Source organism: Eretmochelys imbricata, chromosome 3 (genome assembly GCF_965152235.1).
Source record: "Eretmochelys imbricata isolate rEreImb1 chromosome 3, rEreImb1.hap1, whole genome shotgun sequence".
NCBI classification, from domain to species: Eukaryota; Metazoa; Chordata; order Testudines; family Cheloniidae; genus Eretmochelys; species Eretmochelys imbricata.
In genome coordinates, this window is record NC_135574.1 from 71,869,370 (window position 1) to 71,879,045 (window position 9,676).

The window sequence follows — 9,676 nt, forward strand, 5'->3', positions numbered from 1 at the left end:
ATATAGCATTTGTAAAAAAGAAAAGAACAATATATAAATTTCAGTTTGGACAAAGGGTGCTGGAACATTTTTTTTTTTGGGGGGGGGGGTGCTGAGAGCCATTGAAACAAACTGTAAACCCTAGAAACCACTTCAAGCCAGGGGGTGCGGCAGCCCTCCCAGGCTCTGTAGTTCTAGTACCTATGGTTGGGACTAGGGTTGGCTAAGAATAGGAAAGGTAAAAGCTTTTTTAGAGGAAAGCTAGGGAAGAGGGTGATAAAGAGATATATACATGTCCTGGGTATAATAAAAAAATAAGTGTTTTTGTTGTCTCACCTGCAGTATACAAATGTTCTTATAATTTTCTATACTATATTTTATGCATATGTTATATTATGTCAATTATCTGAACACATAAAACCCTTCAAAATTTGGCAACAAAAAGAATGTGTATGTGTGTGTTTATGTGTGTGTATGTGCATACTTTCTCTGTCACAAACACAAATTAAATTGCTGTATTTCTAAAAATACTTATTTTTTTTCCTCAATAGCACCATTTTCAAACTGACCTGCCTGCCTGACCATCAGTCATTGGGCTAAATCTGGCAGTTTTACAGAATCCTTTACACATTTTAAGTACCTACTGCATCCTAAAGACAGTAATGGATTTATTCACAGTTAAGATGAAGCAACTTTAAAATACAATAGTAAAACATCTTAAAGCTCCCCTGTTGTTCTTCCTCTCTTTTATGGTCATATGGATAGGAAAGAAAATAATGTTGCTGATGAATTCAGGTTCTACCACAAGGAATCTTTATGAGATGTACACAGAAGTTGAAATCCTTTTCAATTAATATGATTTTTCCTTCTCCCCTGCCTCTTGGTAATGTTTCTTAATACTTCCTTTTATTCTGTAAGATGGTACAGAGTTACTTTGTCTCATCGCACTGAGTGGTTGCTATTTACCTTGTGTAAACAAGAACAGATTATAAAAGAAGAAATATTACTTACAAATAAACTGAAATACCTGAGAGGAATGGACTATAAGCATCAATTTTCATATACAAATCCCTGAGAAAAAAGCAACTGGAAATTCCATTCAATTCAGTATGTTACAATTAAAACACCATCAAATTAAATGGTTAACTGCAACAATGAAATCGAAAGGCTAGGTTTTTTTAAGCTAATCCTTTTTGTTGATTGAAAATTTACACTTACTAGGCCAAATTCTGTTCTCAATTAAAGTAGTGTGAATCTAGATGCCAATTTTTAAAAAGGGCTCCAGAGGTGATTCTGGCAATTACAAACCAGTAAGCCTGACTTCAGTACAGGGCAAACTGGTTGAAACTATAATAAAGAACAAAACTGTCGGACACATAGATGAACATAATTTGTTGGGGAAGAGTCAACATGGTTTTTGTAAACGGAAATCATGCCTCACCAATCCATTAGCATTCTTTGAGGTGGTCAAAAAGCATGTGAACAAGGGGTGATCCAGGGAGTATAGTATACTTAGATTTTCAGAAAGCCTTTGACAAGGTTCCACACCAAAGGCTCTTAAGCAAAGTCAGCTGTCATGGGATAAGAGGGAAGGTCCTCTCATGGATCAGTAACTGGTTAAAAGATAGGTTTCAGAGTAACAGCCGTGTTAGTCTGTATTCGCAAAAAGAAAAGGAGTACTTGTGGCACCTTAGAGACTAACCAATTTATTTGAGCATAAGCTTTCGTGAGCTACTCAAATAAATTGGTTAGTCTCTAAGGTGCCACAAGTACTCCTTTTCTTTTTGGTTAAAAGATAGGAAACAAAGGATAGGAATAAATGGGCAGTTTTCAGATTCGAGAGTGGTAAATAGTGGTGTCCCCCAGGGGTCTGTACTTGGACCAGTCCAATTTAACATATTCATAAATGATCTGGAAAAAGGGGTAAACAGCAAGGTGGCAAAATTTGGGGATGACACAAAACTACTCGAGATAGTTAAGTCCCAAGCAGACTGCAAAGAGTTACAAAAAGATCTTACAAAACTGGGTGACAGGGCAACAAAATGGCAAATGAAATTCAATGTTGATAAATACAAGGTAATGCACATTGGAAAACATAATCCCAACTATACATATAAAATGATGGGGTCTAAATTAGCTCTTACCACTCAAGAAAGAGATCTTGGAATCATTGTGGATAGTTCTCTGAAAACATCCACTCAGTGTGCAGCGGCAGTCAAAAAAGCGAACAGAATGTTGGGAATCATTAAGAAAGGGATAAATAATAAGACAGAAAATATCATATTGCATCTATATAAACCCATGGTACACCCACACCTTGAATACTGCATGCAGATCTGGTCACCCCTTCTCAAAAGAGGTATATTGGAATTGGAAAAGGTTCAGAAAAGGGCAACAAAAATGGTTAGGCATATGGAACGTCTTCCATATCAGGAGCAATTATTAGACTGGAACTTTTCAGCTTGGAAAAGAGATGACTAAGGCGGAATGTGATAGAAGTCTATAAAATCATGACTGGTGTTGAGAAAGTAAAAAAGGAAGTGTTATTTACTCCTTCTCATACCACAAGAACTAGCGGTCACCAAATGAAATTAATAGGCAACAGGTTTAAAACAAACACAAGGAAGTATTTTTCACACAAACACACAGTCAACTTGTGGAATTCCTTGCCAGAGGATGTTGTGAAGGCCAAGACTATAGTTCAAAAAAGAACTAGATAGATTCATGAAGGATAGGTCTATTAATGGCTATTAGCCAGGATAGGAATGGATGGTGTCCCTAGCCTGTTTGCCAGAAGCTGGGAATGGGTGACAGGGGATGGATCACTTGATGGTTACCTGTTCTGTTCATTCCCTCTGGGGCACCTGGCATTGGCCACTGTCACAATACAGGTTACTGGGCTAGATGGACCTTTGGTCTGATCCAGTATAGCTATTCTTACGTAGCCTCATTTTGTTGACACTGACTGAGTTACACAGACTGACCCCATTGCACCAACAGCAGAATTTGGTCCACTGTTCAATAAATCAGCTCCTTTACTAATGTGAAAATGCACATTTGGCCACATAATTTATTATGAATTAGTAAAGCAGCCATGTCGAAAAAATGGCCAAATTACGAGGTTGTACAGTTTACAGTGGAGAAAGAACTGTATTTGCAAATAGTTTCAAAATTCAGTTCACAAAAGCTCCCCTCTCAGCCGATTTTGAACATGCTTTGTTTGCTATTGTTTACAGGGCTAAATCAAGTTCAAAATTGTGGTTACAAAGATGTTCAAAAAACGATTCTGAATACAGGTCCATCTACACAAGCTACTGCCCACAAAACCAGTTGCAAGGGCAGTCACATTTGATGTGTTTTAAAACAATGAGTGATAGTAGAAATCAGTCTCTATTAATAGAAATGATAGAAAAGAGTCTGGTTATTTGTCATTTTAGTCCAAATCCAAATAATCTTTTTTCTGTGCAGAAAACTATTTACATACTGTGTTTATTATATACTGGAAGAATTTTTGTACTTTGTGACAGGGCGCACTCACCTCACACAGGACAGGAAGGGGTTAACGCCACATTGTGGGCTGAGGAAGCCATGCACCCTTCTCCTTACTGGGCATGCTCCAGGTGTACCAGTATAAAAGAGAGCAGCCCAGCTCAGTCAGGGAGAGATGCTGATGGGTGACCTCCAACCTGTGCCAGAGGGGAGTGGAGATGTGGACCACAGCCTTGGACCCCAGCAACTCACAGAGCCCCAGGGAGTGACCGGTGCTGGGGAACTAAGAGATCCCAAAGCCTCCTGGACTACAATGCCCAAGACTGTGGTAGGAAGAGACCCAGGGGCGGTGTCAGAGTGGTATCTCCCACTGAGGTAAGTAGGGTGACCAGATGTCCTGATTTTATAGGGACTGTCCTGATATTCAGAGCTTTTTCTTATATAGGCAACTATTACTCCCTATCCCAGTCCCAATTTTTCACATGTGCTATCTGGTCACCATAGAGGTAAGCTTGGTGTGTTTTGGTGGGACTCCCTGCTGAGCTGGTAGCTGGTCTTTCCACTTCTACTAGAGCCCTGGGTTGGGGCCCGGTGGAGTTGGGTGGGTCTGGGCCCCCCTGCCTGACAGTAGGGGTGTGTTTCATGGACTCTGGCTGTTAGGCTGTACTACCCTGAACGAGCAGGGTGTTTGCATAGACTGGCCATTGGGGCCACACTGCCCTGACAGTAGGAGCAGTGAACTCCAGCTTTGTGAACTCCAGCTCTTGGGCTGTACTACCCTAAATGAGCAGGGCGTTTGCATAGACTCTGGCCTTATGTTAATTTGTATAGCTAAGTATCGATGATGGACCTCCTTCAAAGTCATCCTAATTATCTCTTGTTCCCTGAGGAAATCCCAACTTGTCAAAAGACATGAAAAAGATATAAAAGATCCTTGGGTCCTGATTCTGTCATCTCAGATCTGCTTAGACTTCATCTGGGGAAGCTTGAGTTGCAAGACTGAGGTCCCAGTTATACTGGTATGCCCTGAATATGAGATTTAAACATTGGACCCTTTGCAATTACAAAGCTCACTGTCTCTGCTGTGAATCTGAACCTCAATGAATTGAACTCATGTCTGTATGTATATTGATCTTTTAACCATGCTCTCTTTTGTGTATTTGGGTAAGATCTGAAACATTCTTTAAGCTGGGAGGTAATATGTCTGATCCTTTCGGATTGGTAGAACCTTTGCAGTATTTTGCAGTAATTAATGTTGTGCATGCAGAATTTCCTTTCCTCCACAGAAATGGGATGCAGTACTGCTGGCTGCCACTAGAGCCACTGGACCTAACAGACCCCAGCTTGCACATAGTAGACACTGCTCGGGGGGGAGAGAGCGAGAGTAGGGATCAGCAACCTTTGGCACGCAGCCCACCGGGTAGGCCCCCTGGCAGGCCGGGCTGGTTTGTTTACCTGCTGCATCTGCAGGTTTGGCCGATCGCAGCTCCCACTGGCCGTGGTTCGCTGCTCCAGGCCAATGGGGGCTGCAGGAAGCAGCGCAGGCCAAGGGATGTGCTGGCCGCCGCTTCCCACAGCCCCCATTGGCCTGGAGTGGTGAACCGCGGCCAGTGGGAGCTGCCATCGTCCGAACCTGCAGACACGGCAGATAAACAAACCGGCCCGGCCCGCCAGGGGGCTTACCCTAGCAAGCCACGTACCACAGGTTGCCGATCCCTGTACTAGTCAATCTGAATAAGAGTGACAGAATCAGGCCCTAACAGAACGCTCCAAATCTTTTTTTAATGCTCACTCAAATGAAAGTCATTCTATGCCACTAATCATTTTCATTGCTCTTTTCTAGATCTTTTTTTATTTCACATATATCTTCTCTGAGGAACGGGTGGCAGGAATTGAACACAGTACTCAATGTGAGGGCACACCATGAATTTATGTATTATATTTTCAGTATGACTTTTTTAAATACAACCTAATGTCTTTGTTGTTTTGTTTATCAGTGATGGCAAAATGAGCAGTTGTCCCTGAGCTGTAGTGTTTACAGTGATGTCTAGATCTTTCTCCTAAATGGTTGCAAAAAATGTAAAGCCCATCAATGTGTTTGAGTCGTTCACATTTTTCTTTCCAAATGCATAACTTTGCAGTTGTCTACAGTGAATTTATCTATCATTGTGTCGCCTGGTTGCCTAGCTTTGTTAGGGCTTTTCGAGTTCCTCAGTCTTTTCTAAAATTGACTACCGTAAATGCATCCGATGAAGTGAGCTGTAGCTCACGAAAGCTTATGCTCAAATAAATTGGTTAGTCTCTAAGGTGCCACTAGTACTCCTTCTCTTTTTACCGAAAATCTTGTGTCACTGGCAATTTTTTTCACTTTGTTGTTCACTCTTTTTGAGATCATTACTAAATATATTAAACAATGTTCGTCATAGTATATTACTTTGGCACACCCCATAATTTATCTGCTTCTGTGATGAAATTTAACATTTATTAATACTCTTTATTTCCTATCTCTTACCTAATTTGCGAACTGTCAGAACTTTAGCTGTCACTCTGCAATAACTCAGTTTCTGGAATAGTCTCCTGTGAGGGACTCTCCTGTTTCATTTTGAGTTTCATTTTGTTTTTTCTTTTTAAATATGATCATAAACAGTCAGATTAAATGAAACCAAAAATATGAATTCATATAATCTGAATTGGCAGATTAAAATCTATAGAACCAGGACATTTGGAATTAAGATACTCTGTAGTAAACTGCAGTATTTTGTCCATATATTCTATTCTATTGGGGTCCAAACCACTGAGCAAAATTAACCAATCTGTTGCAATAATTATCCTACCAATAGGGGATATATTTAAAACCTAACTGAGGCTCCACGATTTTTCATACCTTTTAATTTTATTTTAATGTAGTTTTACAGCTCAATGGATCTGTCAGGAACATGTCACTAGACATTAGTTTTCTGAACACTTGGTGTAAAAGTCTAGACTAGACTGTCCCCTATACAGTTTTAACATGTGTTTCCTCCTAATCACCCCATTAGGAAGGGGGGAATTTGCTTCCCATGAAACAAGAACAAGGTTCACATTGAATGTTTTCACCTAGAATGTGAGATATGTGGAGGCACAGCACAGAGCTTGCAGCCCAGGGAATGGGGGGCTAAGACAGCATTCAGCCACTTCTGGACTCACCTATCCTGCAGTGTTGTGGGGGCTAGAAAGGCACTGGAAGCTTGTCTAAATTAAGGCAGCCTTCAGGGGATGCTCTGAGGACAGCAGCACTGGCAGCAACCTTCATGCAGAAGCTCTGCCCCTGACATACCCTTCCTATCCCCACCATGCCCTTTTTGACAGAACTTGTGATAAGAAGGCTGTTTTCCATAGTGCCTGCACCAGGGATTCAGGGCCATTTATGTGGCTCCAGCCCTTGTATCCTGCCATATAATGTGCATTGCATATAGGAAGTTGAAGCATGAGTATGCTAGATTTGGGGAGTTTAATCAGGCTGAGCAAATTAACATATTTGGTCACATTCCTTCCTGTTGAAATCAGTACATATCTTTTAAGTCTGTACTGCCTCTACTGCACCTGTGCATTACTGCTATCAAAGACTGAAAGGGAAGGATGCTTCATCAGAAATTGGAGGAGAACCCAATTTCTTATCCTTACAGAAAAAATGCTGAAGCATATCTGTTTAGGGCCTGATCTTTCAGTATGTGCATAACATGCAAAGTACATGCACAATTACCACAGAACATTCATAGTAGTTTTACATAAAGGAAGAAGGATTGAGGCTTTTTATTCAACTGCAGATCCTGAGCTGGACTAACTGCCATCCACACGTATGTCTGTCGGCTGAGCATTTGGGAAATCTATATTGCAGTTGTGAAAAACTGCAAATTAAAAATATCTTTAGTTATATATGGTGTACATGTTCATATTAGCAACATAAACACAGTGAAGCTACATACATGACCATATACAAATAAAGAGCCAGATCCTTAGCGGCTGTAAATAGGCTTGGTCCATGAATCTCATGATTATGCTAGATTTTGAGTATTGAGGCCCATTAGGGTAACAGTGATTTCACCCCATTCTAACCGAGTGAAATCTGATACATATTTTTAAGTTATACTGCGTCTGCAGCCCTTGTGAGTAAGTGCTGTCAGAACCCCCAAAGGCAAGAACCCAATACCTGTATCTCCTTTTGATAAGTCCCTCCAAATAAGTGCTGCATCTGCCACCGCACCTTTGGGATCTGATCTTTTAATATTTACTTGTTGTAAGTCTAACAGAAGTCAACAGAAGATTTGCTTGCATCCATGCTGTAGGCCTGGGAGCTGGTCATAGAACTGCAGAGCCTGAGGTAAGGTAACGGGGCCAGATCCTCAGCTGGTGTAACTCAACATAGCTCCACTGGAGTCAATGGAATTGAGCCCTGGTCTTCTGAGTTCCAGCCTAGTATCCTATACAGTAGGGTTTCTCAGCTGTTATTTTTATCTGGTGATTTGCTGGTCCTGTATACTTACCCAAACCTGATAAAAGTAAGTAGAAATTAGTTGATTTTGAGCATTACTTTTCACATGCAACTTTAAATACAATAGGTGTCTGTCCATATCTGAATGCCTCTGGAGTTCATAAAAAGGCTATAATAAGAATTAAAAAAAAAAAAACAAGATTTGCTTAGGGTTTAACAGTTATGTCTCTATGAAATACAGATATGTATGATAACCCACTTACCTGACAGAGGCAGGTAACGTTAATCAGACTACTTCTAGATTTGCTTCTTTCTACCTGCAATTGGGTATCCTTTTCAAATGGAATCAAATGTAGTTTAGAAAGACAGGGCTAATTCAGCAGCACTTTGCTGAGCTGCATTAAGCTGTTCGTCTAAATGGAAAGAATTTAATTAGTTCACATCAAAGTTACACCACCTTCAGTGGTAGGTAAAATTGATGTGTAGCAATATGAGCTGGATCAACGTGAACCTACATAAAGTGTAGAAATAGAGCTTTAGATGGGCGGCTTAATGCAGCTCAGAAAAGCAAATCCCAAACCATTATAACACATGAAGAGAAGTAAACGAAGGAAAACTGAATGATTAAATGCTTTCATCTGGAAATTTTTGTTGCAATATCCAGAAACTCTACAAATTCTCCTAATTAATCATACTCTTTGTTTATTACTAATAAATTAATGTGCTGATGGAAAGAATTCATTACCCTTTCTACACACTTCACTAGTTTCAGGTCATTTATTAATCTGTGTTATTTGGTAAGACTAAAACCAGCTGTAATTACATTGTTAAATATTGATTAATTAGCAACCCAAATCACTAATGTATAAAACAAGCAAAATACAAATTAATTTTTAAAGATTTAGTGTAAAAATTCAGTTCCCTTGGGAATAAAGAAATCTGGAACTTCATCAATATTCACATTTTGTGTAAAATCCCATTTGCTTGTACAGCTGCATCTCCAAACACCTTTTGGAAACAGATTAACCACCAAATTTGATTACCCTAGGGTAAACTAACTGCACTCCCAAAGTGGTAGTAATACACTAAGAGTAGCATTTAGAATGGAAACCTTTTTAAATAGTCTTCAGCTAAACAATCAGTTTTTTGCATTCTTATTTTAATCATGCAATTAAGCATGTATCCATTATGAGTCTAGTTATATTTTACAGATTAGCAATACTGTAGCTGTTGGAAACACACTGTTAAAAACACTCTGAAGTTTCCAGCCACGGTTTTTGTAGATTTTCAGGAAAATCAGTTTGATTGAAGTGGAACATAACAAATTATAACATGTCAAACTTGGATTATCATTAGGGATAAACAATCAGAATGCCTCTGACACTTGACAAAATTGGGCAACTTATTTTTATGATACAGTACTATGAGAATTTAAAGTAGGATGGAAGGAGATGTTTTAGAAAAGATGTTTTAAGCCTGTCCCCAATTAATAATAGGTGACATATGGCTTCTTATTACAGCAACACTATAGCTACGGGTATGTCAGTATTTCCATTTCAAATCTATATTTTAGACGTTTATAAATGGGCCATAAAAATTAAGGCTGAGTTGAAATTTGGTATTCAGAGTTCAGGCTGGAATCTTTTTTCCAAAATAAACTTTTTAAAAAAATCCTTTTTGCCCTTTTTTGAACTAGAACACTGCAAAAAGATCAGAATTGAGAAGTTTAAGATGAGT